Below are 9926 nucleotides of genomic sequence, written 5' to 3'. Positions count from 1 at the left end.
GTATGTGGGGAAAACAACAGTGATAGTGTGGTAATTATTGTCAAATAAAATATTAATGCGAACCAATGTGTAACTATGTGTATTTCTGAATATCTTCATATTTATTATGTAAGTAAAGAGCACTTACTAAATTATTAATAAATGTTTATTATGGTAGTACTCTAAGGACCATTGTGCTAGGCACTGCACAAACAGAGTAGAGGTCCCTGCCCTGAAAAAACTTACAATCTAAATAGTCAACACAGACAGTGGGTAGGGAAAGTGATATAACCACAGCGATGTGTATAACTGATTTTTCACTTTGCTGGCAGTTCGAAAAGAAATAATTTCAGGTTAACCTGAAACAAGATGTTTTTGGCAAACTGAAATGCAAAAAACAAGATTGAACAAAATGTTTCATTTGACCATCAGTGAAATGTTTGCTTTTGATGATGGGCTTTTTTTATTATTTTATATTAATGAAATTGAAGGAAATGTAAAAAAAAATGTTGTTTTGAATTCCAAAATTGTATCAAGTAGACTTTTTCTAACTCTTGTTAGGATTATTTTGGCTGAAATTGACCAAATTCATGATGTGTTTTAGTCGGTTCAAACTGGCTTTTTTTCTGGATGAGAAAAAAAAAATGGCCAAGTTTTTCCCCCCAGCTGTAGGGGTAACACACCAGCTGACTGCACAATGTGGTGGCAGCAAATATCATGTTAGTTCCACATTTTATTTATTTTATTTATTTATTTAGGTGGGTTTATTTAAGAGGGAATAAGCTAAATAGAAAGGAAAGGAAGATTAAGGGGGACCGGACAGGGCAAAGAGAGTATAAGGCATATGTGTCGAGTGAAATTGAAATGGGGAGGGGAGGGTTGAAGTAAACAACCAATCACCACAGGGCACAGAAAGTACAGTTGAAACTGTTGGAAGTTCTCTGAGGGTATTTCTACATTGCGATAAAACACCCACAACCAGCCCAGGTCAGCTGACTCAGGCTGCCAGGCTATGAAATTGTAACATAGCTGTTCTGGCTTGGGCTGGGGCTCAGACTCTGGGACCCTCCTCCGCCCTTGCTGTGTCTCATAGCTTCAGCAAGAGCTCACCCATCTATACTGCATTTCATAGCCCTACCGCCTGAGTCAACTTACCTGGGTGGGCTGTGTGTGGTTTATTGCAAAGTAGACATACCCTACCTGCCCGACGGTTCCTGCTTTGACTGTTTCTTCTCCTTCCAGCTGGACACACTGATTGGTTCCTCTCTGCAGTTTTCCTCCAAGGCCACATGGTGTATAGGGGGAAGCACCCTCTGGGTCCTACTGCCCCAGAGTGGGGGGGTGTCTTCCCTGCACAGTTCTGAGACCAGAGGCATGCTAGAGGGTGTAACCTATTTGTGCCTTGTAACTTACCATCCAGCATACACCTTAGTTTTACAACCACTATATGTATATGACAAAGAACAGAGAATAGTTATACCTGTTAGTATCAACTTAAGTTTGCTGCCTATTTTAAGGCCATATATGGACAGCTGGAACGTAACAATATATATAGCTATTTTCCCTCCCAAATGATCAAAATCCATTTTATGGACAGGAATCACTTCATCTTTCACTGAAATGCAGCTGTCTTTTCTGTGGAGTGGAACATTTGCTTAAGTGTAACACCACACAACCATTTAAAACATAAATAAAAATATATTATACCTAGTTGTAACTGCAAGGAGAAATCAGTTAGAGTTTGGGCAGGAGATCAGGGCTTTACAACTGTTGTTAAGTGTCATGAGATTTTTCACAATTGTGAGTCAGTAGGACCTCGGTTTCGGTATTTCATCTGGGAGGCAGCATCTTCAGTGGTACAGTGACTTTTAATTCCTCTGGTGGGGTTTTGGTTCAAGGAGGAGCACTATATATTGAACCGTTTCCTGAAGTATTCTGAGGTTCTCTGAGTGCTCTGCTATATACTCTATTTACAAACTAGACAAGATGGTGATAGCATTTGAACTCTGATACAGATATGTGCAAGCATTTGCATGCACACAATTGTATGTGTGTTATCTGTGTATGAAAGCACCATGATTGCAATTACAAATCAGATATTTGCATATGTATTTGGCTGGTTAGGTGCCTAGCTTGCCATGAATGCATGATCAGGGATGGTATTTGGAGACACACATTAGGCATAGACATCTTGGAAAATCTGGCCCAAAGTATAAGGGGAATCATTCATTACTGGAGAGCAGTGGAGAGCATATTACAATAGTTCAGCTTTGATTTTTTGGGTACATCCTATGCTAATAAAAACCTTAGGGTTACCAGTAATAAAGTCAGTATTTATTATGGAGGGGAAATCATAGCTGGCCCTTGCCCATCACCTGACATGATATCCGCCATCGCTGGTATTGGGTTCAGTTGCAGCAGCAGCAGTTCAAAGGAACATTCTGAACTGAAGGATTCTTGCTGCTCTTCAGGACATTCAGGAAGCCTATGTACCTTGCAGTGCACTGCTTCCTACAGTAAAGATTTTTGAGAATTTCATTAACAGCACACTTTGAGCTGTTTACACACATGGAAGAAGCTCAAGTTAGACAAACAAAAGAAAAATAAATGAAAATGTCTAAAGCATTTCTGCACACAGGCATATTTCATGTCAAAACATTCCATTAAGGGACACAATATTAAAAAAAATCAGATTTCACTTAATTCATATTAGGTAGGCTTTTCTCATTGAGAATCCTCATATCTACCAAATGTGTATTGCAGTGTTACAGTACCTATTGTTTTGATTTCTTGGTGGCAGGTATATGGCCTGAAAATTCACCTTTTTGCATTTGTGGTTATTTAAGTCCGTACAATGTGAATGCAAAGTGGATATAGATCACTTCCAAATCAGAATGCCTCATTCGCTTACACCAATGGCAGCATTTTACTCCTACTTTATTCAGTCTTTGCACAGATGTTGGTGTGTAGATAAGGTGCAAGGCAGTATTGAATTGATCCCATTATCTCATAAATAAACCAAGTAGTTCACGTTTGTTTAACGTTAGACTTAAAAGTCTGTAGGCTACTTTCTACAATGATTGTGAGTGCTGCCTTGTTCTGAGGCACCATAATTGGTGGTAGTGACTCAGAAGAATTATATCTGCTGCTAAAGAAAGGTGCTCTGGTCAGAGTGCTGCACCACCACTTTTAGGGTGACCATTTTTACCGTAAAATGAACCCTAGTTTTCCAGCCCATGTAGTGCTAAATAATTTTTTTTCAACAAATAGCTTCTTTGCTGAAAAATGTGGTTTTGGTCAATGCGAAATTATTTTTGAATTTACCATTAATTCACTGAAAGGTAAGGGCTAATTTATTTTTTTCTGAGACTTAGATGCCAGTCACAAAATTGTAATATTTTTATAACTTCTTCTAGCCCCGTGGTTAGGGAATTCCGCTATGATGTAGGAGACCCAGGTTCACAAACCTTCTCTGCCTGCTGTAGAGGCAGAGGTCAAACAAACAGATTTAATTTAATCCAAAATTCTCTTTTTTTGATTCATCCAGGCTTTTCACAGTTTTCGGATTTAGTTCAACCTGAACCAATTTATTTTCCCTTTTTTTTTTTTTTTTTAAGAACTGTCAGCAAATTGAAAAATGAGTTATTCACTCAGCAATAAGCGCATGTGAGGAGACAGGGTCTCACCTATGAAAATCCTATGATTAGGATGTAGATTAGAGGTCATATCACATAAACAGAACAAAGGACTGGATAATTGTAACAATGTACATGAAAGAAAGAGTTGCACTCTTTTTGCCAGGCAGAAAAAGGAAAAAGTGTACCTAATGACAGCTGCTACAAAAATATTTAGTAGTTGTGTCAAGGCTATCAGACCTTAGGAGCCATACTTAGTAATGGTGCTGCACCCTTGCCAAGAGTGTTAATATAATGCCTGCCAATTTTCCTGGTTGTTTCCTCCCAGCAACGCATCAATCTAATCTAGATTAACCAGCTCCATTTCATATAATCTACAAACACTTTCAGGCACTGTATCATTCATTCCATTGCTCAAGCAAATGCAGGTGTTACAGAGTGCAAAAATGAATCCTGTACCTATAATAATCTTTGATTTAGTTGTTTGGCTGAGTCATTCAGTGTGTACTTCCTGTAAAACATACTATCATGGTATTTCCATTACTGTTGGAACAGTTAGTCCTTATTAACTGATACAAACAGGAGGCTATTTAAAACATGGATACAGAGCCTAATGAGACCCATGTTTTATATTTGAGTCTGACCGGGAAGTCTTCATTACTGGGAATCCATTAAATAGTTATGGCTGTGATATAAGAGTAAGCCTTGAACAAGTATGGGGTTGAAATTATTGAGAATAGAAGCCTGGGATGATCAGCAAACCTGAGTGAATGTGTGGTTACATTTGGAAAGTCTGATTGAACTTCACTGAACCAAACCTCTGAATCTCTTGAAATTGATCCATTAGCAGTCAGATAATAAATTCTTATTGCCTCTTTTCTGAAAGTATCCTAGTTCAATTTTAGGATTTCCTGTCCTATTAAATATAAAATCATGCAAACTCAATCATTTTTCAGTTAATAATGATGACCTAAAATTAAGAAAGGAGAGAAGAAAAGGATTGGAACTGCTAAAATTACTTTTTCCCCCCAGGATAAATTGTTTTAGGGATTATTGATATCAGATGTATGTCAATATGCTGATGAAACCTGACACAAAATGTCAAATGGTGCAATGCACCACGTGGGACATGACAAAACTAAACATGCCTCTTGTTGAAAAATTGAGGGTGAAACTAAGATGAAGCTTCTTTCCTATCTCACTGGGCTTCTGACATTTATTTGGAAAGTGTGAAGTCAAAATTACAGTATAACAACTCCTTGATTATTCACATTCTAATGTCATTATCAGAGAGATGTTCTGCACTTTATTCACATACCTCCTACTGTAACATTACCAGAGGATATTAGGCAGTAGTTTAATCATATCATAAAACTTACTTTACATTAGGATGTCATCACAGCAGCAGAATTGACAGAGAAATTGTGTCATAGATCTTTTCTGCCTATTACACATTAGGATATGATGTCACTAATTTGATGGAATCAGGAAAGCGAGAAGTTAACTGCCACCTCCAGTTCCTCCTCTATCCTCTTTAAAAAAACAAAAAAAAACAAAAAAACAAAAAAACAACACCTGTCACCCCAGGTACTGCACTTCAATTACAGCAAAACCGTGAAATTTGTCCAGAAGTGATTGTCATTTCAGTCTACTCTTGAATTTTGCCACCAGTTTCTACCTTTTGAGAGTACTGCTGGTTTGTGTTTTGTTTTAGTTTGTTTTTTTTCCTGCTCTGGTTATTTGGGAAATGCTTTCTTTGCAGCATGACCTGAAAATGGCAAGAGTTGAATTCATCCTGATTTCCTCTGGGAGGTTGTTCCAGGGACTTGGTCCTGCTGTTGAAAAAGTTCTAATTTTGGGTTCTTCTGGCATGTCTGAGCTCTGTTTAGTTGTAGCATGCTAAGTGATTGCAGTTGCTGTGGTGGTTCATTTGAGGAGAGGTGGCTCTTTAACTGATCCCTTAAGTATGCAACATTGTTATAGTCATGTTGATCCCAAGATATTAGAGACACAAGGTGGGAGAGGTAATATCTCTCATTGGACCAACTTCTGTAGGTCAGAGAGACATGCTTTAAATTTACACAGAGCTGCTTTTCAGGGATCCATCTCTTAAGGACTTTCCGGATCAATGCCAAAACCCTGTAGTCCATGCATTACTGAATGAGAAGCCTATGCAGGCTGTGTGGGGTTTGTCTAACTTCAGAATCAGTCCCTTCCTACTGTACAAACTGCAGCTGCCTCATAAACTTCCTAACTACTCCTACCTAGTTAGTGGTAATTTCAGAAGTCCAGCCTGGAGGTGAACACCTAGTCCATAGTAGTCAGGTAATTGTTTCCCAATTACCATAGTAGTCAGGTAATTGATTCCCCAGCTTTCTCTAACTGAGTAAATCCATGGCTGTTCAGGCAAATTAAAAGGAGTCATTTGAAATATATTGTAGTTTAAGTTTCCTTTTTTTTACAAACATGGAAAAGAAATGTTAGATGCTTTGATTTTCAGAAGAATGTTCAGATATTCTTCTCAATTATACTATTTTCCAGAGACCTTTGTGAGGTAAGCTATTTGTGCTGTTCTTGCATTCACAGCACATCAGGAAGTCCACCAGAGTCAATAAAGTTTTCATTGCATAATGTAAGTAGGATTTATCATTTGAACGGTATGTAGGAAAAACAAGCTGCTGAATATGAAATCAGATTGCTTTGCATAGCTCTGCCACTAAGCAGACTCAGTGGCCAAATTTTAGAAAGAAATTGATCTCAAAATATTTTCATATTTGAATACCTTTTTGTGCATTGTCAAAACATTCTAATGAAGAGGTATTACTATATGGGTAGAAAGTATTTTTGCAACTGATAACATTACATTAATATAATATTTAACGTAGGCAGGCTAATACTCATTAGTTTTTTGGGTTTTTTTTACTGTTGTGAATAGTTCTGTGTATAATTGACATTGGCCAACTTATATTCTGTGTGTGTATATTATGCACAGTGTATATACCTGTCTAGAAATTCATCAGTTGGTGTTGCATATTCTTTTTCAGATTTCATCATTTTGCCTTTTAAAAAAAAAAGATTGAGCTGTTGTGTGTGGATACAATTTAATTTCCTCTGAAAACAGTACATTGGTTACTGGCTGATTTTAATAAGAACACTACGTTTATATACACTTTTAATACTTTGCATGCTGTCTATATGCTCAAGGGGCTTCCACTGGTCTCTATCAATAAATGCTCTCTCTCTCTCTGTCTCTCTCTCTCTCTCTTTCTCTCTCTCTCTGTCTGTGTGTGTGTGTGTTTGCGTGTGCGCACACCCTTAGAGATTAGATTTCTGTCTAAGAAAAGATGCTGCCGATTTTACCCTTAGGCTCAAATTGTATAATTTATGGGTTAAAAAACACTTCATCAATATCAGCATCTTGGTACCAAACTTTTTTTTTCTTCCTCTGGCAGTCTACACCTTGGCAGAGAAGCAACAACTTTGATGAACCTGTAAAACTTCTGCTGAGCATTCTGTCCCTGAGGTTATCTGAGTGATGCTAGCAGAGGCTGATTGCTTTCCTCTCTCCATGCCGTTTACACATCAGAGGGATTTTTCTACATACATCTGAGCGCTAGATAAATTTTGATACAGGCCTCAATCTCTCAGGGCCAGCCCCATGCTCCTTTAATACTGTTGGGAACGGCAAACTGGCAATAATATGGAATTGAAAAAATGGAAGATTTACTGTAATTTAATCTTCTTTTCAGAATTTAAAAAAAAAAATATGAGATTATAGTGATACCATTTCCGATGCAAAGGTTTTGGCATCTTTCAATTTAAAAACAAAACCACCATATGAATTAACTAATAGAATTTAATAATATCTGCCATGGTGAATTCCAGTTTTACATATTCTTGCAATGCTTGCCCTTTAGATATGGTACACAAATGAATTAGGTAATCACAACAAAGCCTCATCTAGGCTCTTATCAGTATTTATACCTTCATTGCATATTTTAAATGAGAATAAAATGGTTTGAGCTTTGACATATTAATAAACTGCACTGGAACTTTTTCATACACTGATATGATTGAAGATGTCCAAACCATTCTTTTTTGGGTAAAGGGCTATTACCATTTCCTCACTTTCTGTTACTTTAAAATGCTATCACTTCGTTCCTCCTGCTTTACCTTCTGTTGTGTTGATAATAGGTGATTTAGAAAGTCAGCCCCCAGTCAGCTCCGCAAATCAAGGCAGAAAGTAATCATTCTTGTGATAACATAATTTCTGTGTGTAACTACCAGGAGGCTGATTTACTGACATGGTCATAAATAACCTAGAGGTGTACATTTACAGTTGGTCATCAAAATGTAGTAATATCCCCACTGACAAAACTTCATTAACTTATGGTTAAGGTCAATGGCCATCTATGCAGCCATATCTTCCTGCAATTCATTCTTTCTTTCATTCAGACAAGGCAACAACAATACTTATTTCTTCCTCTCCAAGAGAATGATCCAAATGGGTAGACTTCTGTTCCCTTCAGTGAATGTTGGATTGAACCTCTTATGCATACCAAAGACCTTCGCCATCCCCACTCAACTATTGCATGACCACCAAGAGACTACAGTATTGTAATATCTCACTTCTGCATCCAGACAACAAACATGGTCCCCAGCGATAATTCTGCTAGGACACAGGACACTTGGTATTCTGCTCCTCAACTGAATAAGTGTAACTCTTAAAATCATTTTCTCCCAGGGTGAATAATTGCAAGTTTAAAATTTATTTTCCACAAATATTAAGCTAACATTAATTTAAATTAGCTGTTTCTGAAATTATTCCTGCCGATAAAGTAATTTACTAAAATATTTGCAGGAAATGAACAGAAAAGGGGATGAGGATTGTTGAAACAAATTCATTTAAATTTTCAAAAAATGCTTTGCATTATTTGTTAAGCTTTTATGAAAATCCACATTAGAAGTTTTTGGTAATTTAATTTTGTATTGCTTTTATGTATGTGAGTTACAATTTTGAGTATTTTTTGTCATAGAACTCAATGAAAATCAGCAAACAGGAAATTCAGAGTTAATGCTTACATACTCCTTACGATGATTTGAAAAAAACATTTTCATTTCCATGTGTTGATTTTTGTCTTTAAATATAATAATTAATTCTTTAATCGAATGTTTGTTTAAATAACCTTTTAAATAAGACAGTAGCATCAGTATTAGTAGTATTAGTATTAATATTTCATTATAATTTTTTTTAATTTGTCATCTAAATAGCACCTAGCCCTAATCAAAATCAGGGCTCAATTGTGCTAGGTGCTGTACAAACACATAATAAAAGATGGCCCCTCCCTCAAAATATCTTACAGTATAAATAGACAAGATAGAAAATCAAATTATGCCTGTCCCTCTGCATGGGTGTGCCAAAGGGTGCGGTGGAAGATAATGCAGAGAGATCCTTTCTCCCCTCCAGCAGAATTACATGACTGTAATGGGAAGACAACGGGGTTGGCTTTTGACAGTGCTTGCAATTTAAGGGGGAGCAGACCAGGGACATGGGCCTGCCTCTCCAGAGCAGTAAACAACACCTGGGGGATCACTGGATACATCATAGCAAGGATAACCACATCCCACTGCACACCATTTCTGTCCCACTCCTGGGACTACCCCTTGGTTGATATACCTGCTCTTCTATTCAGCATAATTCCACCTCTGCATAGGTATACTGAGCAGTAATAATGATGATTAAATAACATTCTTTATCAATAGAACTCAAAGTTCTTTATAATGATGAGTTAGCATTATCCCAATTTTACAGTTGGTGAAACTCAGGTTCAGAGATGTTCAGGCCAGTTTTTTTTCAAAAGTGGCTTCTGATTTTGTATTGTTCTGGTATATCTCAGTGTGAAGGAAACACACAGGGTTCTTCACTGAGGAAGCAAGCCGACCTTGTGCTTGATCATGAAAAGAGGGTCCCAGCCAACCTGGCTGTGAATCATTGTGAGGATTTGGGGTGAGCAGTACACTATGAGACATGAGTATCTAATTAATTAAGTGTAGGCCCTAGGATGCGTGTTATTATTTTATTTTATATATAACCATGTTTCCAGTACATCTACTTGCTGTTACTTGAATCTCTGTGTTCTGTTAAATAAACTCCTAAATAAACTAATTTCACTATAAACGTATCTAAATGCTGAGCATTAAACTGAGCGGTGATCTGAGTGGAACTGGTAAACTGGGGTGTACTGTTTCTTTGGAAGCAGCAAATCCATGAATACTGTGAGTCCAGGGTCCCAGGGGCTGGGCACTCCAGGG

Source organism: Caretta caretta, chromosome 2, assembly GCF_965140235.1.
Source record: "Caretta caretta isolate rCarCar2 chromosome 2, rCarCar1.hap1, whole genome shotgun sequence".
Taxonomy (NCBI): Eukaryota; Metazoa; Chordata; order Testudines; family Cheloniidae; genus Caretta; species Caretta caretta.
This window is presented reverse-complemented; position numbering follows the sequence as displayed.